Genomic DNA, 25,587 nt, shown 5'->3' with positions numbered 1-25,587 from the left:
GACAATCGGTGTAATGGCAAATTTAGAAGTGGAGAGGGGGGCACAGTCAGAGGCACAGCTCAAAGCCCTACCCATGAAAGCCATCCCTCCAAGCTAACCTTTTTCCAAGATTATGCAACCTATGATTGTACAATAGAAACACAGAAAACAAAGCGAGTCAGAAGGGGCCTCCTGGGCCATCTAGTCTGACCTCCGGCACCAGCCGGCTCCGCTCACAACATGCCCACCATGTGGACGTCCAGCCTATCCTTGAACACCCGCACCGATGGGGCCTCAACAACCTCTCGTGGAAGCCCATTCCACACCCTCGGGGTAAATAAAATGAACTTTGTCGCTTTTTTGAATTTCTGCTGAGTAATGAATGCAAGGTGAGGGTATCTCTTTTTGAGCTGAAATAATGACAGCTTCTATAAATTATTTCTTACTATCTTACGACTGGTTTTTTAAAATAACGTTCGTACCCCATCTCTCCATCCATGGAACTTGCTTAGTACTCATTAGGCTGCTTGTTAGGGAGGTAACCCTTATGTTCGTATTTTACCTCTCCATTTTGGGTTTCTGGGGTGGGATGGAGAGAATTATATCTAATCCCAGCTACATTAATTTCTCCACTGATTTCTATGGGCAGCTGTCTTTTCCACCCTGGGGACATTTTAAAATCTCTTTCAGGTGTGGACCAGGAAATGACCTATCAGACAATGAGATGATTCTCTCTGAAAGCTTTTCATCTCTGTATGACTTTTCCTTCCCTTCCAGCCTCTCCGTTCCACTCTTCCTCCCATCTGCATATACCAGACCTTTCCATTACATTTGTGCTACTAAATTATCATGCCCATTTTGGCTGCTTCCTCAGCACCGTACAGCTTTGCTCCCTGCAACCCCAAAAATTTCTTCAGTATTTGTAATACTTGGTGTTCCTGGGGGGAATGGCAGCATTTTGGCTATAGATCCATGAATATGTGAAGACAGAATTGAAATACAAGGATAGGTAGCAGATTATTTTAAGGCTTAATTATTCATATCAGCATTCCTCAACCTGGTAACCCGAAGATGTGTTGGACTGTAACTGCCAGCATCCTCAGCCAGCCATACTGATGGGGAAAGCTGGGAACTGTAGTCTCACACATCTGGAGGGCAATAGGTTGGAAAAATCTGCTTTATATTCACCTTAAACAATCTGCAGGAGGATTTGAGTGTGTCCTTTTTGCGAACTGATATTATAAAATATAGATTTCCCAGCAGGACTTTCTTTCTCTGGGCACAGAAATCCTCATATTTGTAAACCTTTGCTCTCCAAACTACATATGAATAGACTTTCAGTTTATACTGATGGATTGTTGCTCGAGAAATCTAAGAAGCTTAGAAAAATACTTTGCAGCACGCAAACTATAATCAGATGTGGCACTTACCAAATGTGGACTTAGTAGCTATTATTTGCAGTAACATCAATGTTCCCATTTTACTAAGAACATTAATGCCCTATCCAATTCTAAACACAAATTTTTCTCCATTGTTTTTACTGTAAATCTCTGTCAAATATTGTCACTTAATGCAAAACTATTGGATGCCGGATGCTGTTACACAATAACAAAGATTAATCAAATATTTAGAGAATATGTTCACACTCACAAAAGATCCAGAGAGTATTGCTGCCAAATGTGCCAAAGAGAACTGGGTTTGGTGTGCATGTCAAATTCACTATGGCTTTATTCCCAAGTTTCACAAGGGGAGAAAAGATAGTTAGACCAGTTTGAGTAGGACTGTTGATACATATTTGGTGTTATTAAACCTGAACTTTAGCAAAAAAGAAAAAAAAAGAGTGCCAGAGTTTACAGCTCTCTATTCTGGAAATCTTGGGGGCATGTGAAACAAGCATAAAATATGCAGTCAGATCAGTGGATAATTTTCACTTTAGAAATATTCTTTATAATTTTTGTTAGCTTGCTTTGCATTAGGGAAATACTGGTAGATGCAATCCTTAAGAACTCTCCCATTGCATTCTCATCACTGGGAGTTTTGCAAGAGAAATATTCTGTAGATCCTTCCCTCTGAGTTTACTTGACATTAATAATCCATGGAAAAAAGTAGGATGGCTTTGTCAGATAAAACAATCCCTTTATCTCATACTTCCGGGGTACTTCTGATTTATTCCACCAGTTGATAAAGTTCCTCATGTTGCATAAGAGCTTTGAACATGAATATTTGATCACCAAACCTCCCCTAAGTGTAACAAATATGTTATGATGCTGCAAGCCATTAGACATTCTGTTTACTCCAGAAGTGTGCATTTTGAGAACTCTGTCGAGAGCCACCGCCTAAAGAGATTTGAGTCAGGGTATTTGCAGCTACAGGTTTGAATGTAAATGATCTACTTCCCTGGGAGATTAGTGAACACTTACCCCCTTTCTGTATATTCTGCACCTTAAGGCCTTTTGCATTGAGAACATTCTGGAGGATGTGAATGTGCTTTGAATGGGTTGCCACCGGGTGCTCTTCAACCAGAGTGCAGGTGTATTCAGCTTTCCTGGGGATGGAATATCCTGAGTAGCTTTCCAGGGGGTGGAATTTCTCCTCCAACCCCAAGTAAGATGCAGCAATACAAAACCTGTGATGCCATCAGACCATGAAGAGCAGCCCAGGAAGAAACAGGGAAACTCTCAGTCCACGGCTGACACATCATGAGCTTGTTTTACTATTATAGAACCATGGAATAGTTGGAAGGGGCCAAGAAGGCTGTCGGTCTAGTGCAGGGCACCAAGTTAAACCACCCCTCCCAGATGGCTATCCAGTTGCATCTTCAATGCCTCTAGTGTGGGAGAGCCCACAACCTCTCTAGGTAATTGGCTGCATTGTCGTACTGCTCTGACAGTCGGGAGATTTTTCCTGGTATCTAGCCAGAAGCTGACTTTCTGTAACTTGAGCCTGTCATTCCATGTCCTGCACTCTGAGATGATCGAGAAGGGATGCTGCCATTTTTTAGAGATACTTTTTTCAAACTGGCAGATGGGGTTATTATTAAATCGGTTCCTGTCGCTGCTGAAAATGCAAAGTTCAAAGGAATTAAGAGTGTTGGAGTTCAGATTCCACCTCCTTCTTTTGAGCAGGTTACTCATTTTCCTTGGCAGTGGGGGTGCCCAGGAGAGTTTCTCAAATTGCCAGGGATGTGACATGGTCCCAAAAGGTGGACTTCTCCTGATGTACCCAATATCAGCTGAGTGAAGAGGAACCAAGCAACTTATGCATAGCATAGTGGAACATCAACCTTCATGTTGCTGTTGTATTATTAAATCCCTTAACCAGTTTTGTAAGTAAACCTACAAAGCTCACTTGCCTGAAATAAATAAGCAAGCAAAAAATGGCTAACTAAGAGACTAATAGGCTGTGGTTCTGTGCTGGCTGTGAGGAAGGGGAAGCCCCATGCTCCATAGCTGGTGTAGAAATGCAAACTATCAACTTCTTCACATGCAATGAACTCTTGCCTTCTGCCCTCTATTGATCTGCTGGGTTTTCCTATAGGTTGTGGAGGATGTGACTTTCCTTCCCCTGCAGGCAGAAAAGCCAGGTGGGCAACTGAAGGGAGGATGGAGCCATCCAGCCCTCCCCTGGAAACCTGTTCCCTCACTTGCCTGGAATTCCCAGATGTCAATGGTGACCAGGTGATTTGTTATATATGAGAGCTCTTGCTGCTTGCCCACTTCTTTGAAGGACATGGTCATTGCTGAAAATGAAAATTCATCAATCCAATGAGCAATAAGTAGCATGGACCTTAATTTGGGATTTGCTTCAGCTGTGTTCTAATTTTCTGCCTAACTAGAGTTTGATTGGTATAGAAATACGGAGTATGGAATGTCAGCCTTCCCCAACGTTGTGCTTTCCAGACACATTTGGACTGCAGCACCTAGAATTCCTAGTCAATGGCCCTGCTGGATGGGAATTCTGGTAGTTGTGGTACAAAGCCTCTGAAGGCCACCCGGTTGGGGAAGGCTGGAATATACCACACAAAATAAAGCTGACTCGCCCAATTTTTTCTACAAATTTAGGTCCTGTAGGACAATATGAACCTCCAATTTCCAGCTTGGGTACCAAAGCTTGATAGTGCCACAGAAGCAGAAAGGATCAAGTCATCTCTGGCTGTTTGAAAGGTTTGCCTATTGAAGTATGAAAATAGACGTGCTTACTATTACGTTAAGCTTATAACCCTCAAGAACTCAGATTTTCTTGACTTCTTAAGCAGAGGCCTAAGGTTAAGTTCAAGTAGCTCCATCAAGCTTACAAATTTATATATCTTGCACTTTGGCCTCACTTCTCTGAAGAGCTTTTCCATCTTTTTTTAACTTTCCCATCCGTTAACTTGCTGTCTGCAAATATTAATCCCTTTCTGGTTGACTCAGCACTAGTGTTTTCAGTCTTTAAAAAAGCATTAGGTGTACCCAGTGGCATCATTCCATTGACCAAAGCTGGGAAACCCTCTGGAAATGATTTTTCAGGTAGCTTCTGTGAGGAGGAGGAAGAAAATCTTATGGCACTAGTGCGTAGAGCTTTAAGATTGCAAGAAGTCAGTAGACAAGATGCAACAGTCTGCAGTACAAATGAAATGAAGCAGAGAGCTTATATGAGGGCTAAAGTCCAGTCTTTCAGCCCTTCTTTTCTAAGCTAGATATTCCCCCATCCATGTCAGGGAAGGTGCACATTACAAAGTTTGGTCTCCATACATGTGGCAGAGAATCAGCTGTAGCACTTCACATGACGGATTTGTGAATGCTGTCCCACATCATCAATGCTTGCATATAGGGGAACTCAAGCCCAGGCATTTAAATTTTCAAAGCCCAGGACCTGGCAGATGAATCTGTCTGTTTCTGTTTCTTCATAGTAGATGAAACTTCTTACTCTCATTTTCTTTCCATCCTATGAAGAAATCTGTGAATGTTGGTCAGTTCTTATAAAAAATGAACTGAACTGAAATTCTCACCCATTCCTTTCTGCAACCAGCATGACCAATGGAAGTATTTGCTGCTGGCATTCATAGCATCTGGCGGGCACTGGGCAGGAACAGTGCTTCTTGTATCTCAACAGATTTAGGATAGGAGTAATTTGCCTGAGCAGGGAGGGGTTAAATTTTGAGAAGTGTGTGATAATGATTCCAGGATGGGGGAAGGACTGAGTTGTTGGTGTAACATTACAGTTGATAGTGCTCATCGCAATGTTTGTTTCCAAAGGGCCTACCTCCTTTTCTGCTGCATTAAGTACAGACATGCGTTGGTGCAGTAAAATTCCTTAGGCTAGTTTTATGCTATAAAAAGACTGTGAGCTGATTCCAAGTAGTCATTACCAGGCAGAGTTGAAAATGTCAGAAATTTTATTGGTCTGCTCATGAGACAATTTAAACATCATGGGCACCAGGAATTTCTCCCAAAGCCAAACCAGCCCCCTTTTAAATGCATGAACTTTGTAGGCATGCATACAAATATATAGAAGACGTGGCCAAACTCTGGCCCAAAGCCATGAATTAATGAGCAAATGTTTTCTTTCTTTGTGGAAGCCGTTCTGAACGAAGGAGCAAGTCACTCTTGGCCTGAAGTAAGTGTGTGGCAAAGGTAATTTCAATTTTAGAAAATGCAGTTTTGTCTGCTCTATTCCTATAATCCTCATGATCATATATGGCTGATCTCAGAGTGCAGTTCTATTCTGCCTACACATTCTACTTCCTAAGTAGTTTTGATGCCAGTGGGATAGTTAGTCTCTGTTCACACTTAAAAAGCGATTCTCAGTTCATGTCAGTCTGATTACCTCTGATGTATGATGCTAAAAATGAGTGCAGTGGGGGGAATCTAATTCTCTTTTTAATTTAAAAATGTTTGTTACTTTTGGAAAAACCTAAAGAGTTTGATTTCATAACGTTTCTGCATGTTGTATTTCCACTATGAATTTCCAGGTTGCCTGACTGCCTCTGGTAAGCTTGTTGCCAGTACAAAATGCATTCTGTCTTTTGATTTGTTTAGGGGTCAGAATGCAGCTCTCTTGTTCACTTCCCACACACTGCTTCTAATAGAAACCCGCAAAGTAGGTTATCAGCCATTTTCCATGGTCCTGATAGGTTGGCTTCAGTGTCCCATCACTCTGTAAAGCAGTCTTCCCTAAGGTTGCTGGGGATATTGGGAACAGTGGTCCATCATGCCTGAATGGGGACCAGACTGGGGAAGGCTATTCCAAAGCAAAAACATTGTAACTCCCTTCATTAAGCATTAAGCATGCTTAAATCCTAATAATTTCCATGGGAAGTAGAATGAATACTTATGCTTCCTGTTGAAATCCATGGGGCTTTAAAAGAGTTTAACTTCAGTAGTATCATGATACTATTATGACTAGTACAAATTTTCATTCATTTTTTGATCACTGAAGAACTTGTGTCCAGAGACTGGACCTGTGTCCAGAAAGAGAAGCTGAGAGGACTATAAAATTGAACATAACAAAGTTTCCTTTAATAACAAAACACAACATAGAAAATTTTCTACATCAAACAGAAAAAACCCACATTATATTACAAAACATTGAATTTATGCATGGTGCAGAAAATAGCATGGGTGTTAAGAACAAGTAATGCCAATCTTCAAACAAGACTAATCGGGGAACTCACCAGCTCCAACAGATCTCAAGCATGCCAAGTTGCTCTCTTCAAGCACAAATTACTTTTTCAGTTCTCTATTTATGGTCATAAACTCTCTTCTCCTCCTAGTTATTTTGCCTAGAATGTCTTACTTCAAGAAAGGAACCCCTCAAAGTGTGACATTTGGGCCTGGTCAGCTCTCTCGCATTGGCTGCTTTGTGTGGCCACACAACTTGCTCCGCAAGGTTCCTCAGAGTGCAAGATTCAGCAGGTGGGCTTATTGGGTGATGTGGCAGCTGCCACCAGCTTTAGGGTTTTGGCACCCCAAAATTTGGTGCTTAAGGAGGCTGCTCCATTCACTCCCATCACCCCAGTAAATGGCACCTGCCGTGAGAGATCCCTTGAGAATGTTCCCATCATGCCTACTCTTGATGCTGGCTGGGTGGATGAGGCAGTGGGTAGTTAATGTAAGACAGCACTGGCATGAGAGAGCTGTTCAGACGGTTCTTTTGTTGTTGCACAAAGCAACAGTGGTGCATTGAATCAGATCCATAACTTCTAAAGAGCAGAGATCATGGGACTTTTTTTGCGTCCAATGCAACGGTTAGGCTATTGCTGCTACTACATAAACTTTAGGGGGTCCTAACATTATCCAGAACTAACCATTTGACTAAGTTACCAGTTCCATATCACAGGTTGCAAAGATGACCTGAAACAAGGTCACATATGTATAAGGTAGTTTATTACTCTGTAAGCTCTGACAACTCACCCGTGGGTTTACACAACAGCAAGTATTATGGGAAATGGCACAGTCTCAGTCCTTCTAAATGGCTTATTACCACTTTCTGACAGACCACAGCTAGACACCCATTTCATGACCTGCATTTCACTTCAGAGATACGCCACAAACCTTTTCATTACTAACGTTTAATTTTGTAACAGGAAACGTGCATTTTCCCTTCATGTTTGACATCTTGTAAGAAGTGTTTTACTAAAATTGCCTTATGTTTCCCATTATCACAACTATGTTAAGTGCTCTGCTAATGAAAATTACAATTCTGGTGGAAAACCATAGCCACATCTCCACCTCCTGCCACTTCTTTTAAATTATTGTCCTTGCTCAGATATAATGAAAATCACTACAGCAAGGAACTAATTTGATCCTCGTGGGTTTCTGGAGCGAAGAACTGCAGCCACTTGATTCCTGTGGCATTCACTTGGGTACTTCTGTGAGATATTCAGTTTTATGTCTGAGCACTTAACAGCATAATACAATGTGGCCATCCATAACCTCCAAACTCAGAGGATTACAAGCATAGTAGAGGCAAAGGTCACCCCTGAACTTCTTTTGTCCTGCAAAAGACTAGTTTTGCCCCTCTAAGTCTTTGCCCTGAAGCACAAGGAGGGGAGGCAGAGGCACGGCCAGGATGCTACAGATGTTGTTGGCATCTGTATCCTTCACTTCCTACCCTCCGAATGCCCAAAATTACTACCCTGAAGGTTGCTGTTACAACCTCATAGATGCAGCAGTTCTTTCCGCTGCTAGTGGGCTCAGAGCCCCAGCCGCAACCTTGGAAACTTATACTCCACTTTCCCTGTATCTGGCCTTCAGTCACATGCTCAGGACCCGTGGATTGAAAAAACACAAAGGTCTCTGAGCAGCCAAATCGACCAAATGATTGGGGGACAGGTGGCCCCAACATCCCCTCCCACAAAGCAGCAGTGTTCCAAGGCACAACTCTTTCAGCTTCAGGGTTGGCCAGGGCTGACCAGGTCAGGGCTGGTTCCGCATGGGACTCCTTCCAGGGCCGATCCAAGCACAGGTGAAGCTCTAGCCCAGGGTAACCACGCTGCAGTGCCCTCGCGAGGAGCTAACCCTCAGCAAGCTGCTGCAGACAAACGAATCAGACAAAGTGATCAAAGAAAGGGAAGTAGGGAAAAAAGCAAGAAGGAGAAAGGAAGTCCTGCTGGCCAGGCACTTGCAAATGAGGCAGAGGGCAGGATGCTGCCTGCCCAAGCCCCCTTGGCTCAGTTGTTCTTCCACACTGCTCTCACTGCAATGAGGGTTAAGTCATTCTCATTCATTTCAGTGAGTTTACTCTGCACAGGACTAACAGTGGATGCTACCCTCTCTCTCCCTGTATCCTGTGAGGAGGAGGAGCAATATATCTTTTGGTTCCATGAACACTATCCAAGTCTTGCAGAACTGCACCCTACAGCATCTGGTTTTGACAGCACTTCCACTGATTATAAGGCTGTTTTAATGTTTTGGTGTGGTTTTATTTCTAATTTTCGTGTGCTTATGGGTTATTCATTGCCTTGGTGACTCTGGAGGAAAGGTGGTACAGGAATATTATCAGTCCATCAGTCAGAAAGTTTCTTCTGTCACAGCAGCTCTGGAGTATGTCTCATGGCATTTTTATCATCTTGACAGCCTAGTTAACTTTTTATTAATGCTTCAGTATGGACAGACAAGAACTAGACTGAATACCTGTTGGGAACAATGAAATGCTGTATAACCTGATAATTAACAAACTTGAAAAGGAAAATAAAGAAGGAACACAACTATAAAGTACCCAACCACAGTAAAAAAAAATGCTTTAAATTCACAAATTATAATTTATACATATTCAAATAGATGTTAGGAAAGTGAGCTTTTTTCTATAGTCAGCAGAAAAAAATGAAAATTGTATGCTGGAGAACAAGCAATGGGAATCTGAGAGATGAAATATAAAAGACTACAAAAGAAGAACCAGATCCCCAGACAACTCACTGAACTTTCTGAAGGGAAAATGAGGTTGTTTAAGGTACAGCTTATGAATCCCAATGTTTATTTGAATGGGATCTTTTAGGATCACATTGTGAATATGGGATCAGATTTTTCAGATGCATCTGCAGGGCCCTGGGGTCAGGTTGGGCCAATGTATTTTGTAAAGATCACCATTTTCTCAGAAGCCTTTAGGTGCAGGAACATGATGCTAGCACTGAGCCACTTCACACATGGACCTCTGTCACTTGCTGATTGTAGCATCAAGCCATGACCTCTACAGAAAATCTGCTTCTGTAGATCAAGTTCTGCAGAAGAATGTTTAATTATGGGCAGAGATCACTGTGAATGTGGAATCATGAGAAATCTAGTGATGTGAGGATCAACCCCGGGAATTCCATGTGGTCCAATTTCATAATTAGTTCAGAATCCAGATTTGATTTTCTGGTTGCCTGGAAGATATAAAGAAAACTAATGTCAGGTGCCAAGTTAATTATGAATCAATCTGCTTGTTATGCTCTCCTCTGTCTTTGTGGCTAGAGAGAAGCTGTATTTCCATGAGCAAGTGCACTGGTTGCAATGCTGAGTGTGGGGCAGAATGTGGCTATGTGCCATAGGCCAGCAAGGGCAGAAAGTAGAGCTCCAGGTGGTTTGACTTCAACTCTCACCACTCCTGACCATTGGCAATGCTGGCAGCTTATCCTGGGAGCAGAAGCATCTGGTGAGCTGCCTTCTCCTGCTGTAGACCTCTCTTCAGCCATCCCTGTGACATCCTTAGCGAGGACAGTGTGAATTGCAGCTTCAGATGATAAGGGTTCTCATGCAGCACTACCTGAAGGTGGGAGTGCCTGTGAAGTACCTTGGCCCAGTACCAATCACCATCTCTCAAGTGGGCAGGAAATCTGCAAAGCTCAAATGACCTGAATTTCCCTGTTTCTGTGTACTCCTAACAGACATATTTCTTGTTTTGTATGAGGGCAGTTTAAAGGGGGGAAAGCAGCTGGATGGGAAGATTTAAAGCTCTCCCGTGCTTTTATACAAAAGAAAAGAACAAGGTCAGTTACCTACTATGTATTTAATGTTATATGTGGTTTAGCCCTCACTTATTAAAATATTCAGGTATATAGTACTATTGAAGCTAATTTATTGAGAATCATTCACAAAGATGAACCCTCTTCATACATCCCAGCAGTGCTCTGCATGTTCATTGTCAGCATGTGGGTGGAGTGGGCACAGCAGAGTTCTCACAAGTACTCTTTATATGTTTTCATTCTAATCTCTGCAATATGCTCAGGCGCATGCACTTCAGATAAACTGAAGACTGGAGACAAAGGCTGTCCCTGCAACATTGACCTCCCCCGTTTGTGCATTCACTGGATGCAGAGAGCACTTTCGAGGGATAGCACTTTCGGAGGAAGACTAAGCAACTGTGTGGCTGGCAGTGGATTTTTCCAGGGGTCTTCTGCTGACCCAGAAAAAGGGAAGGGGCAATGTTCACAACCCTGGAAGCACCAGATGGATGACAATGAAAATGAACACTAGCACAAAGGTGTGCTAGCTAGGGTGGCCACTTATGCTTTGCCAAAAGATGAAAAGAGGACATATGTTTGTCTAAACTTTGCATTTGCTAATTTACTTAGAGGCAAATTTAGAAATAATTACTGTAAATAGCAGTATCGTACATAGAACCTTTATAAGGAAGACTGTGATTGTATCAATCGTTCACCTCCTAGTCCAGGCAATACTGCTGTCCAGGCAATACTGATGGGCAACTTCAGGGGCTCTGATCTCTTTTCTTGGATTTCTTTATCTTTGAACTGGACTTGGTCTGGATAGCCCTTGAAATAGTCGATGCTTCCAAACTGAGGACTGTTCCTTATAAAGTACGATGTATGGCTATTCTAGTACTAGCTGGGCACCTATAGTTATGCCCTGCCATAAGGAGGATTACCATTCCCTGATTCATCCCTGAGTGACAACAATTAATGTTAATATTATTGAATTTTATCTGGCCAGGGCGGCTTGTTTTATATTGTATGTTTTATATTGTATATTTGTATTTTATTTTAATGTATATATTTTAAAATGTTATTTTAATTTATTGTTGTAAGCCGCCCTGAGGCTTCGGCGAATGGGGCGGCATAAAAATGTTTTAATAAATAAATAAATAAATAAATAAATAAATAAATAAATAAACTAGTTGTTAATTGTTTTGCATTTTTCAATGGTCTTTTTGGGCCTTTCCATATCGTGGCTTTCCTGAGCTCTCCAATTCTATGGGGATTGGGTCTGCTTCTAAGGTGGATACTTCAGATTCTGGGTTTGAACTAGGGCAACAGGTGAGCTCAGAATTCTTCACCAGATAACAAGGGCTTTAAGGTTAGCCAAGTGGGTGGTGAGAACCGGACTGGCACTGGTTCGGCAGAAGACAGTGTGGTACAAAAAGGTCCAAATGGGGAAGGATAAAAGTTAATCAGTCCTGTCATTTGATGTCAGATCAAGAGATGGATAAGTAATATCTGTCATTCCTGCTATCTGGTCCACAGGCAGTAGAAACCTCAATGAACGTGGAACTAACCTCATCATGTTTCATAATGGAGCGGGGGGATCCAGTTTGGAATCAACTCCAAATGCCTCTGGTTCAGGGGAATCCAGTTTGGAATGAGCATTACTCAATCCTAGTTTACTAGTTCATTAATTTGATGGATGTTTCTTGCTAACAACTTTTATATTACCCTCCTTGTATCAGCTGGACCACTTTAACATAATAAAGGCTGTCAAGCCCTTACTCTTGATTTGCTGGGAAGAAAAAAGGAGAAAGGTGGGAGGAGGGAGAGACTGTCTCTCAACAAACTGTACTACGTCCAGTCCAGTCCGGTCGCTTGATTTAACATTCCCATGGAACAGTGGTTTGAGTAGCTTCACTGTGAGGGATTGAGATGTTACCAAGCCAAGGCCCAGCATCAGCAGGAAGCATCCCTGGGCAGTTGTCAGCATCACCCTTTCCCAGAGGGTCCACTATTGATGCCTGCTCTCCAGCACTCTAATGAACTCCATGTGGCTGGGCCTGGAAGCTGTCATTTTAATTTCCCATAAGGCCCAAATGAAGCATCATCCTGAGACATTGTGGCAGAGCAAAATGAGAGGTCCAGCTGCCTATTGCTGCTCAGAGCTTTGCTGTCCATTGCTGGAAGGCACCCAGCAGAGGGAACTTTGCTGAGTCTTGACCCTGTTGTCTGTCTCATAATCTCCCATTATGATGAAAAAGAGCCACAAGAATTTTCCCAGAGAGATGCAACAGAACAGCAAATTTTTCCCCTCCCTAAGGCTTGCACATGGCTTCTGACTCTTTTCTGGATGGCTCCTCAAACTTCCAGGAATAGATTTCCCATCGGCCCAGGAGCCTGTTGAAAAACAAGAGAATGCAGAATTGGATCCCATAGATTTTTATCTTAGAACAACTGGTGGGTGCTGATGAGGATTTTTTGGTCACTCTCTATTTTTTAGCCTAAATATGCCACCTATAGATGAATGGCAATACACGCAACAATGCTTTGAACAGGTGGTATATGGATGCTACCTACAAATCTATATTTATTTGGTCAGCTTTCACTGAAGAAACGCAGAATGCAGAAACCTGTTTTTTCATACCTACTGTATATATTTTTCATGTGTGTGTCCTGGAATTGAAATACTCACATCTGTGTAGACCTATTCCCTTATTTCTTTCATTCTTTTATCTCTCTTTTCTTTCAGTGGGGGAAAAATGCATCTCCTTCTCCTTCCACCAACATCAGTAAAACCCTACCAATCCTAAATCTGAATCCAATTCAGAATGTCCATGATATCATTTGTCATTTAGTTGCAAAGTTGTGCCTGACCCATCATGACCCCACGAACAATATTCCTCCAGGCCCATGGTATCATAGAATCATAGGATAGTAGAGTTGGAAGGGGCCATGAAGGCCATCAAGTCCAGCCTCCTGCTGTTGCAGGACACCAGTTTACATCCAACTCAGATGGCTTTCAGTTTCTTTTTGAATGTCTCTAGTGTGGGAGAGACCACAACCTCTCTAGGCAGCTGGTTCCACTGCTGTATTGTCCTAACCGTGGGGAAACATTTCCTGATATCTAGCCTGAATCTGGGTTGTCGCAACTTGAACTGATTATTCCGTGTCCTACAATCTGGCATCAGCAAGAAGAGATATGTCAGAGTGCCTCCAGTTAAGCCTCTAAAAAAGTTGCATATGGAAAAGGTAGCCCCTGCACATGAGTAAAATCCTGATGGAGCTCACCCCTCAAAATAGCTTTATTCACACAGCCAACTTTATTCACACAAAAGTACCCTCCCCTGCAAAAAAGAGTACCGTATTTTTTGCTCTATAAGACACTTTCCCCCCCTCAAAAGTAAGGGGAAATGTCTGTGTGTCTTATAGAGCGAATGTGTGTGTGCCCGACACCCGAGACACTGCCGGCCCGCCTGCACCACGTGGTACCACCTGGCCGGCACGCGCTCGGCACGCCCTGCTCCACCCCCCTCCTCCGGCGCAGGTGAGAGCTGTGCCACTCAGGGGGAGCGGTGCGGAGGAGGAGGAGCCGTGGGCTTTACCCTGCCAGCTGCCCGGAGAGACGGACTGCTCACCCCCACCGCCCAGGAAGACGTGCCACCGCTGCGCCGCCCGGAAGACCACCGCCGGCTCACTGCCGGCCCGGCTGCACCACACCTGGCTGGCATGTGCTCGGCGCGCCCTGCTCCGCCCCCCTCCTCCAGCGCAGGTGAGAGCGTTAATCACAGGTCGGTGTGTGTTTTCAAATGGCAACCCGTCTTTTAATGAAGCCCATGGGGAAGTGATGGGGAATGTGCCTGTGATTATCGGGAAGCTTTCCATGGATCCCTCCTCTAAAAACTAGGTGCGTCTTATGGTCAGGTGTGTCTTATAGAGGGAAAAATACGGTAACCCCCCAATATTTTCCCAATTTTTTGTAACTGTAAAACCCCCCTATTTCAGGTTTGCTGGCTGAGCATGGAAGCAATGACCAGATCAGGAGTTGCCTAGTACCTTGGAGACATTCCAGGAGGAGATCCCTGCTGCTTAGGCAACCCCCGGCCCTCAAGAGGATCCGTGTGTCAAGTGGCAGGCCAGGTGGCTCCTCTGGGAAGGTGGGCTCGCTTGTAAAGAAAGGCTTTTCAAGAGCAAGTGACTTCTTGTGAGTGAGGCCCTGGTCTGAGAGCGCTGACGATACAAGCCTTCACTGCCTGCCTAAGCAGTTCTGGAAACAATGCTATACTTTCAGCTCCTTTGTTTCCTACCTCGCCTCCTGGACCTTGCCTAGTGCTCCTAAGCCTTGGACTGTGGCTTGACTAGCCGTCTGGGCTTGTGCACTGCATCCAACTGTCTAGCTGCGTTTTGACCTTTGCCTGCTCTCTTGACCATCCCTGTCTCAGCCTGATCCCTGCTGGACTGGGATCTCTGTGTGTGAAGATCCGCCTGTTTCATTACCTTGCTTTTCGGATAGCTCCTTCACTCAGATTTTCCCTCAGCCGAAGCAGAATACCCACCTTGATTAGAAGAGTGGTAGACTGAATAATGCTGTATTTAAATGCAGAATTGAAATAATGGGGGTGAGTGAGGCAGCTGGAGCAGCTAGTTCTACACCGGGAACAATAGTACACTAATGCTGGAGCCAGTATAGCTAAAAATCAAGCAGAAAGGACACAGATTCTTCCACATCATGGGCTACAGGTTGAGACCTGTGAAAAGTAACGGGGAATGGTTGAAACTGGGATGTGTGGAGGAAGGATCATCTCAAGCATGGAGCCACTGTGGTCCTTCTTATAGTCAGTCCTGCTGGTAATAATGATATAGTTGTGGGTTGGAGGAACTTCCATAGAAATCTGTGAAGTTGTTCACCAAATTCTTCTTTATCATACAAAAGCCTGTAAATGGGGCACGATTTTGGGTATTTAAACCAGGTGTTCCCAAGCTCCAGATGTTTTGGACTACTATTCCACTAGGGACCAAAGCATGGATGGGATACGTAAAAACAGATGAGTCCGAAGTGTCCTCCCAGGCCATCTAGTCTGACCCCCAGCTCCAGCCAGCTCCACTCATGACATGCCCACCATGATTAATGGGTAGAGATCTGAGGCTATTCTTACTCTTTTCCAGGTTCAAGTGACCATATTTCTCACCCCTTCTATGGCCTCTGCTCCTACCTTCTGTTCACTAGCTATGCCTACCATTCCTCTCTAAAAATGGTCTAGCACTATGACATTTACACTGGAATCAAGTTTTCAAAGATGTAAATGCAGTAGTTTCATCAAAGATGCCTAGACAGAGCTGATACTACTTTATTCATGTGAAGGCCTTGATAATTTTCTCAAGGCTCTTGAATAAACAGAATTAAATTGTAAGAGTCCTCCTTGGCATTACAGGTTATGAAGATAATTGCAATAAAATGGAATACAGTGTGAATACAGTAGGTCAAGAGGGAAAGAAAGCAACAGCCCAGGTACTGATAAAAACACTGAACAAGTCTTGCAATAGAACATATTTTTAGCTGTATCCTGTAACATGAAAGATATTTGCAGATATGGCTGGGCCGATTTATTGACTGCAGCAGGATGTTTAGGTTTCAATCTTATGCACACCTTTACATTTTGGTAAATATTCGCTGTGCTATTAGCAGCATCATATTAGAATCAGAATGGAATAGTATCAGTCAAAATATGGTAGAATAAATGCTGGGGTATTTAATACAGGCTGGGCATGTTTGAAGTTGACATAAGTAATAATTAAACATTAACAAATATTTAAAGCATTAAGGAGCCTGTTGTAGAATTAATAAAGCAATGGATTAAAGGTTAAATGCCTGCTCAAAGAGAAGGTTTTTAACCTGGTACTTAAATGCATACAGGGAAGTTACCAAGCAGGTCTCCCTGGGAATGGCATTCCATAGGCAAAGGGGGTGTGTGAGACGGGTGGGGGGCATGACAGACAAAGTTCTTTCCCTGGTTGTCACTTGTCACACCACTGGGGATAGTAGTATCCAAAGAGGAACTCATGGATTGCCTCAGTTCAGGTAACCCCCACCACAATCACCTGCAATACAATTCGCAAAGGCAAATATAACTCTTGGCTGTGGCCAAATGGGATGTTTGTCCGTTACAGTTAGGAATAAGCTTTTCCCAAGTATTGCCAATTGTTGTCTTGAATGGGGAAAGTTGTCTCAAATGGGCCTATAAGCCGCAAAACACATAACCTAAGTGTTGAGGTGTATACTGCATTCAGTTCTGGTGTGAAGGCTGTACATAATTAGCTAGCCATTGGACTGGATCCAGACTGAGTCATTCTAAATGTAGATTCACTGAAATACATGAGACCAATTAGTCAGGACTAATTTTATTTATCTGTTACATTCCTGTACCACCCAATGGCCAGAACTCTATGGGTGGTTGACTCAAATCCTATTGATTTCAGTGAATCTAATCTAAGGAAGACTCTGTCTGGATTCAGTCCATTGACATGATGCTATCCAACAGTTTCAGGTTGCCACAGTGCATACCATGTCCGGACAAAATCTGTTTAAAATGTGTAATTAAAAAAGCCAATTGTATTCAGAGCTCAAATGAAGTTCTACAATACTTTTGCAGAACCAACTAATGCTTAGTAAGCTGGAAGTAAACATTCAAATTGTGCATGAAACTTATCCAACATTTCTAGGTCCAAGTTGATGCTATTGTTTTTCTGGCTAAGAGCTTCTTCAACCACTTTGCCAGCCATTTTTGGAATTCTTGGATGCACAATGTTAGCTGTGGAGGAGTTGGCTGGACTGCTCCCTGCAATGGCAAGTCACTAATTTGCACCATTCGTAAAGCATTGCTATTTTAATTCAAGGGTTGCCATCACATACAGAAACAAAGTTTTCAACCATAATGAATAATTCGGTTAACCCATTCACTTCCATAAGGAATAAGGCCAAGAAAAGGAACACGTGGGAGACAAGAAGTTTTAAAATTAAAAGCGTCAAGGTGCAATACTCAGCATAATTAGATGGACAAAAGTTCAGGTCTTGGAATGGTACGAGTTGTCCTCTTCCTCCAAACATGCATAAGCTTGCATGGTCAGGCATCTTTTCTAGGACTGAATCTAAACAGGCCCTGAATGTAGTGGGATTTGCATACAATTTGCCAGAAACTGAGCATCTTTCTTTTAGGAGGTTTTTCATTCAGACATGCATGTAACCACGGCTAATGGGATTTTTAGATATATGCCCTCTTTTCTACACTCATTGTATTTGAGGGCATTTATTAGTTTTAAATACTTAGTTGTCTCTGAGTCCAAAGGCTGTGATAGATCAAAATCTAAGTAAAATTCATAATAATAATGCAAACATTAAAACAACACATGGTCCCATCCTCAAAAGTTTTCTGTAATGTGCCCAGAATTCTTTGAGGCTGCATTGCAAACAGCCATTGTGTGTTTGGGGGCACGGAAGGGAACAGGTCCAGAGAATGTGCAACTCATTTTATGGTGCAATCCTACATATCTACTCAGAAGTACACTCCCTTCAATTTAAGAAGGTTTACTCCCAGGGAAAAGGCATTGGTTTTAGCAGTTATTAGCCGTTTTGGACATTTTGTGGAAAGATGGGGGTAAAACATGCTTTAAATCAATGCAAATTGCATGTTCTGTGTAATTTTAAGATTTAAACTAACCTACCTTCATTTTTGTACTTTAAAAAAATCCGATTATTTGGGCTACTTTTAAAAGTAATATCAATACACCACAGGAGAATGTGTACAAATACCAGGTAGGATCCAGGTATAGTCATAGGCGGAGTGGAACTATGGATATAAATAGAGCCTAATTTACAATTTCAATGGGCCCGGCTCTGAAAACCCATTGATTTCAATGGGTTTGTTCCAAGTATGACTAGAGCTCGATCCCATTCCCCCGTAGTAGCAGAAGCTGCAGCAGTTGTATTAAAATACTTTCTCTCTAGCAAGGAATTTTCCCCCCTTCCCCTAGCCTAGAAAGAAACCCCCACCCCTCAACAACCCTCCAGACGACCTTCTACCCAAGACCTATATAAACAGCTGATGGTGTAAACCAATCAAAGCCGCCGAGCGAAACCCCGGCAAGGGCCAAAGAAGGGGAGCAAGCGGTAGTAGGAGAGCGACCGAGCGAAGCAGAACAGGCGAGCTCTAGGCGCCTCCCTTTCGTATTTCCTCTCACGCCCACTTCCAAGACCGAAGGGGGCTCTGCTTTTCGGCTTTGGTCGCCTGCACGTTCCAACTTAACCGGCAAGCCCCGGCAGCGCCCGCTCGGGTAAGTTTGCTTCAGCTCGGTTTTCGGGACGGGTCCGGCAGGCGCAGGGAGGGCAGCTTGCGGCGCGGCCACGAGGCGCCCGCTGGCACGGCGGGGGGGGGGGCGTATTTCTGGCCGCGAAGGCTTTCTCGGTATGTTGCAACGGGAAGGAGGAGGGGATTAAGCGTGGCTGCTGGCGGACGGGAAAACCCAGAGAGCGGGGAGGGGGAGGAGAAGGGGGAGGCTGCTGCGAGCACAGCCTGCATGACCTGCCAGCAGCAGCGACAAGGAGGAACCTCCGGGATCTCCGCGTCAGCAGCAGCCCAAGCGATGTGCATACATGGGAGGAGGGTGTGCGTTGTGTCTGCGTGGGAGGGACGGGCCTCTGCAGGGGGGCGTGCGACGGGCATCTGGGCGGGCCGCTGCACTTGCCTCGGTAGGAGAACTTTTCCAACCAAGTTCAGGCGTCTTGTTCTTTCCCCCATTGTGGTTTCCAGCTGGGGGCGCGGGAGGGGCAGGCGAAGAGGGAGGGGGTCGCGGCCCGAAGGGCGCTTTGGGGCGGCTTCGCTCGCTTTTTAACCCCTTGAGGACTCGGCGAAAGGCAGCCGCTCTCTCGGGGAACGAGGCGAGGGACCGGGGCGACAGCGTCCCGCTCGGCAAGACGGCCAGGTGGGCTTCCCTTTTGACATCGTGCGTCCGCCGAGTCTTGCGTACGCGCTTGGGCTGACACGGGCAGTGCGCTGCGTGCGTCACCCGCCTCGAGGGGCAGCGCTCTTGGAAGGCGGCCTAAAGTGTTTTCCAAATAAAAAGAGGTAATGACCGATTTAATGTCTTGCAGCAAAAACAATAACGTTTTGTGGCACCTCAGAGACGAGCAAATCTATTCTGGCATCCGCTTGCGTGGATTACAGCCCACTTCACCCGTGCATCTGATATGGGGAGCTCCAGTCCGCGAAAGCTTATGCAGGAATCAATTTGATAATTTTTAAGGGGCCAAAGAACTTCGTTGTTTTAGCTGTATGTGCCTGTGACAGAGGAAGAAAATTATAATGGTGCAACTGCAAAAGATACCTAATGGGACTTCAGTTGTTTTGATATTCTTTGAGGCAACAGAAATCCCCCCCCCATGTTAACATATTCTGAAAGCAACTCCTCCAGAATATCTTTTACTCCGGGCAGGATATAAATGCAATGTAATGATAATGATAATAATAGGCATCTCTCTTCTTTCAGAATTCTGAAAGTTTGATACTTTTTTGGTATAGCATAGATGCTGCAGTTTAACAGTGCTTTTTATGTCTCTTCTCTGTGGCCTGACTCCATTTACTTTGTATTTCTGTCTGTCATCACCAAGTTACCTATTTTAGTACTGGTGCCATTTGGCTTCCCCAATTTACCTTTTTCAGGTTCACAACTCTGGTTCTAGCTTAATCCAGATACAAGCACCGGACAGGGCTGTGTGGTTGGCTGCTGTTTGTCCCTCTCTTTCTCTTATATTCCCTTAAATGTCCGATGGGTTGAATGACATAACACTTGGAATGCTTCCAGTGACAAACACCTGAGGCTTTTACAGCGTCATTGCTTTGTCTCATTCATGGAATTTTACTGGCAGTGCACAGCTCTAATTGTGTAACTTGTGTAACCATCTTTTGTTTTCCATTTAAAAAATCAGTTAAGGAGGAAAATATGGGAATCATAAAATGCTTTTTGGTGAGTAGTGTTAGAGGCTGTTAATTGGAGCAGGGATGGTGCATGTGTGGCCCAGATATTGTTGAATTTCAACTCCCATCATCCACCACCACTGGCTATGTTGGCTAGGGTCGATGGGAGTTACAGTCCAACATCTGCAGGATTCCATGTCTCCCACCCCAGGTTGGGAGCATCCCTCATTTACTGATTTTTTAGCTGTGTATCCCACAGAATTCTGACAGCTTGTGGTCAGTTAAAATACTGTTGTAGATGTAATTATAATTAACAGAGGAAACCATCTTACAAGGACCCTCCCCACCAGTGCTTTCCTGGCTCCCCAGTTTATAATACCTTGTATTGAAAAAATGTAGGAGTTGCTCTTATGTTTTTACTCAGAACTTGGCAGAAAGATTGATGTCACCGAGTGACTGCTGGCTGGTAGGTTTCTTTAAAGAACTTTGGTCTGGTTTAGCAAGACACTGCTTACATTACTTTAAGCAAGACTGCTTCCTCAGACTGTACCTCAGTTAGTCCAGAAATTCAGAGGATATAAGCACTTCATAAATTTAAAAACACTGGCAGAGTAGGGGAATCTGTGGGGGTGGGGGGGGAGAGACCGTGCAATTTGTATATGAAAAGGAACCAGGTATTAGGAACTTAAACTAGAGACGGGGTTGTAGTTTGCTATCCAAAATGGACACCACTGAACAGTCTTCTAAAGTGCAGTTTAGTACGTATCTACTCAGAAGTAAGCTCAATTGGGGTTTGCTCCCCGGCAAGTAAGGATCGGATTGCAGCCTAAAGTAACTAAGACAACTGCGTTCACAGATCGGAGAACAGTAGAGCCTAAGAAAGTGTCCAGCGGCAACCCTTTTAACTTGCTCTTCTTGAAAAACGGGACGATGTAACTAAAACGCTGGAAGCTGCTGGAATCTTTCGTCGGTGCGGAAATGGAAGGGTGGTGAAGGAATTCCCGCCCCTCCCTCTCAAGTTTTTAGTTTCACTTCTTCCCTTTCTTTACCAGACTGGTGAGGAAACAAGGAAACCCCCTCAGTGACCCCTCCCTCTGTCAAGTCCCTCCCCTTCTCTCATAAGCAGACAGGGGAAGGGGCGGGGCCCGGGAGACCCGATGACGTCACCCGGCCCGCTTCCTGCAATAGAAAGTGAGGGAAGGTAAAGCAACCCCCTCCCGCTTCCAATAATTCTCTCTCCCTTCCTCCAGCCCTTTCCCCTAATAAGGTCCGGAGGCGTAGTCCGTCGCGTGCCCCGCTTCACTACTCGGGAAGGGGCGCGGGGGGGCGAGAAAGAAAAGGGGGAAGCCGCAGCGGCTCCCTCAGCGTGAGACCTGCTTCGCCTTCTAGTGTGTCCCCGCCCACTGACCCCTTCCTTAAACCACTTCACCCCCTGGACCCCCCCCCCCGGCTTCCTCACCTACAACCGCCTCTCGTCCCCTTCCCTCGCCCGTCGCACCCCTTCAGCCTCGACCCCACGACTGCCCCCCCCGCTTCCTTTCACAGGGTCTTCCTGTGGCACGCCCCACAGACGGGAACCTCCTTTCTCTATTCAACTCCGTGTGTCAGCGACGTTCTCTCGGTGTTCAGCCGGTGCCCGTGTGCCCCCCCCCCCCACGCCGGACTCCACGTACAACACACCTTCCTCAGCCCTTCGCCCGGCTTCAATGTTGGCGGGTGGTGGCCGTAGGCGACTGTGTGGTGCTCTTCCCAGCGTGTATCTAATGCGTGTCTGGCTGAAGTCCCGCTCACTTCAGTGGCCTACTCTTGAGTAGGACAGGCATGGGCTAGAGGGATGTAAGCGCGTGCTGGGGGGCGCACGCGGCGCCATGTCTTCGTGCTAGCGCTGGGAGCGGAAGGGTGATAGTTACCTGAGGGAGGTCGCAAGCGGGGTCCCGTGAGGTACGTGTGCAATGGTGGGGTACTCGAGCATGTTTTGAGCGAGGAGCCAGTAGGTGTACTCGGGCAGAATGGGCGCGGAAAGCCGCTGTGCTGGAGTAAGAAGTGAGGTACGAGGAGAGGGACGTGGGTATGATGTGGCCGAGGGGCTCTCCTTTGTCTGATTCTTTTCCTAAGAGAAACGAGGTGCCTGCCCCTTGTTGGAGGGCGAGGAAGCCTCGAGGAACCGAGTGCCTGTGGGGTATTCCAGCTAGGCAAGGGGAGGTTGGGCCGCCTGGTGGTAGTCTCAGGAGTGAAGGGTGATGGGGTGCTCTGCTCTGGGCAGGGAGTTCCTGGGTTTGGTCAAATGTGCGGGCAGCCTGGATGGTGACCACTGACGTGGAGGGAGAGTGCTGAGCGTGGCATGTGGCAATGCACTGGTCGCGGTGGGTCTGCCTGGCGCGGTGCATGGGAGGGCCGAGTGCTGCTGGGACAGTGTAGGAGCTGGCGTCGTGGCTGTACTGCAGGCACGGGAGACAGGATCAGAAATGCAGGCTGAGCATAAACAATGGATGCGAGGCTTTCTGGAGCGCTGGGCTCCTGAGAAGACTTTCCTACTTCGAGTCCTGTCCCTCTTCTCCACTCCCCGCTCCAGGGAAGGCACCCCACGTGTTTGGGCAGCCTCCCTAGTTCATCCTCACATGTTCAGGAAGTGACTGGGGTATGAGAGAGTTGCGCTGAGAGGGATCTAGAGTGTTCGTGTGCATGTGGGTGTGGGGGCGCTGCCGTGTTTGTGTGCCTGTGCAGAATTAGGTTGTGGTGGAGCGTTTGTATGTGTGTGAGCGGGCGAGCGAGCAAGGGAGGGAGGAGGAGGAGGAGGAGGGGGAGGCTCTGCCGAGGAAGAGGATTCTGGGGAGGGGGGTTTAGCGCCGGGTCATGTTTGTGTTGGAGGTTGTCAAGTGGAGGAGGATCCCAGACGCCGCCGCCGCGCAGGGGTCGCCGTGTTTCCCAGCTGCCGCCGCCGCGACTGCTGCGCCTTCTCGCCAGCGCCGCCGCCATCAGCAAGAGAAGCAGCAGCTCTGGCTGCCTACCGAGCAGGTTAGCTGGGGGATCCAGGAAGGGTGGCGGAAGGGGGGGGGGAGAGAGAAAGAGGCGCGCACGCACGGTGTGCAAGCATCGCTGTTGGGCGGGAGAGGCGCCCCTTTTTGCTAGGCTGAGCCCTTTCGGGGACCAGCTGCGTGGACAGACGTAAGCCATATAGCAAAGTCCCCTGTAGTCAAGAATGCCCTGGGGCAGGGAAGAGTCGGGGAATGAGTGTCCAAAGCCGAGGGCCCAGAAGAAGCCTGCCTGGCTCGGACTGCCTGCATCGTAGGCTCTGGCTGACAAGGTCTGCTGCGTTTGTTGCATTTGCGCGCGCGGTCCTGTTTACTCCTGTCCTTCCCGGTTGTATGTGCTTGTATTTCTTTGGCGCTTCCAAATCCGGCGAGGGAGGGAGGCAGGCTTGCGCCTGGGCTTTACGGGGGTTGTGGTGAGGAGGCATCCGGATGCGCGCTCTGTCCCTCCCTCGGGTCGGTCCCTGTTTGCACTCGGTCTCCTCCACCTCCTGGCATGTGTGCTGTGCTTTGTTCAGCTCTGCGTTGCAGAGGGGTTTTCCCAAGCTCCTCCCTCTTTATTCATTCATGTTTTTCCCTTTGCAACAGCGCAGGACTACCCGCCGTCACTGCGTCTCTCATTTCACGTCCATTTTTTCCGAACGTTATTTTGTTAAGCAGAGCAGGTTTTCTTCACCATTCGTTTCCCTCTGCCCCTCCAAGTAATGAAATAAGGCCCGGGGGTGGGGGTACCCTTATTCTCTTCGTATTTGTGAAAGGATTGTTTTTCTGGCGCCTCTTATATGCTTTCCTTGAGTCTAAAAAGAGGGGAAATCCTACTGGTGGCCAACGGAAGTACTATTTAAAAGTGTAAATATTATGTAATGTGCTTTTTGTATGTTGTAGCCAAACATCCCTAAATCATTAGTGTTAAGGAAGCATATTCCAGCTTTCATTCTTAACTGCTGACTACTTAGGCAGCCAGTACTTGCACTCGATCGACCAGTGGCACTGCTAATCTGGAGACTGAACTGTTGAGGCATTTGTTTGCTACATTCCCTCTAGTGTTGGTGGCCCTGTTTTAACCCGTAAAGCAATGAAGCAGAGCAACCTACATACAAGGTAGGAGTTTCTGCATTCTTAAAGGTTTTGCTAGATAGGGGAATGAGACTTCATAAAAAGTGAGGGAGACAGAAACAAACTCTGAAATCACTAACAAAGGCTTTGTGTAGCCTGCTGTTAGGAAAAGGACATTCAAACACTTTAAAGTCTGGGAAGCGACAAAGGCAGCAGAGATAACGGGAGCAGGGCACACTGTATTTCTGTTCTCAATTCCTCCTTCAACGCCAAGAGAAAAAAAGTAGTTCTCTCCGCATGTGGTGAAGGGAGCAGCCTTCCCTGCTTGGCTACTCAGACTGGGGACTGTGTAGCCAGGTCCAGCATCTCCTGCTTTTTTGTGGGGTAGGGGTACCTGCAGCACCATTCTGCTTTAATCCTCTTCCCTGTGCTACCCAGGCCCGTGACTTTCTCTTTTCTGACAAGTTTTTCAGTGGAAAAATGTGACTTGAGTTCTTCCATGAGTTTTTTTTTAAGTCCTCAGTTTATTCTTTCAGTGGGTTAAAGGGGCATAACCCAGTCTCTTACACAAAACATAAATATTTTGTCTTATGTCTTATTAATTAAAAAGGAGAGCACTCAAGGAAAACAGGAATCTGTTTTATATTATGTCCATAGTCTTTTCTACATTTCTGATGATGTCTTGCATAATGGATAGAAGTTAGGTTCCAGACTTCAGTTATTGCCTTCTGATTATTTTTGAGAAGCTGTTTATAGTTTGAGTAGAATGTTTATAGCATGGGCTCATACTCCTAACCAAGAAAATCCCCCAGCATTTCTGTCTGTCTCTGAGATCCTCTAGTTTCAATTTATTATCCATTAATAAGAGCTGCTTTAACTTTTTGCTATGTTTGAGTCCCAGAGCCCAGTGAGGAAAGCTAGCACTCACAAAGCAAATTTCTATTGATACACTAGTGGATACCAGTTAACTTTTATGTAAGATATACTGATGCAGGGCAGGGAGTGTGGCTGAGAGAGTGTTCTTTTCCTCTTTCAAAATATTGAGTACTTGGTTTAAGCAAGGAATGGGTGTGAGCTGGTGAGCAAGGCAGCCTATTTCAAAATGGTCAAATGACTGAACTGTAGTTTGTTTCAGTAATCTGCCTATTCTTTCTAGAGC

The 25,587-nt window shown here is 45.5% G+C and overlaps 1 protein-coding gene across 9 annotated transcripts in view; it reads left to right on the top strand.

The window, feature by feature from the left end:
* Window positions 1–18,558: 18,558 nt before the first annotated feature.
* Window positions 18,559–25,587, top strand: part of HIVEP1 (HIVEP zinc finger 1) — a 101,307-nt gene continuing 94,278 nt past the window's right edge. For 2 of the 9 annotated variants that reach the window (XM_044455613.1, XM_044455612.1), the window contains exon 1: window positions 22,310–23,358. The gene's annotated coding sequence lies outside the window, so the exon portion shown is untranslated. The other 7 variants (XM_044455615.1, XM_044455616.1, XM_044455619.1 and 4 more) reach the window with 7 other exon arrangements.

This window comes from Varanus komodoensis, unplaced genomic scaffold (assembly GCF_004798865.1).
Source record: "Varanus komodoensis strain SLA01 unplaced genomic scaffold, ASM479886v1 scaffold8, whole genome shotgun sequence".
NCBI lineage: Eukaryota > Metazoa > Chordata > Lepidosauria > Squamata > Varanidae > Varanus > Varanus komodoensis.
Note: the sequence above shows the minus strand (reverse complement) of the source record. Positions and strands in the feature narration are given on the sequence as shown.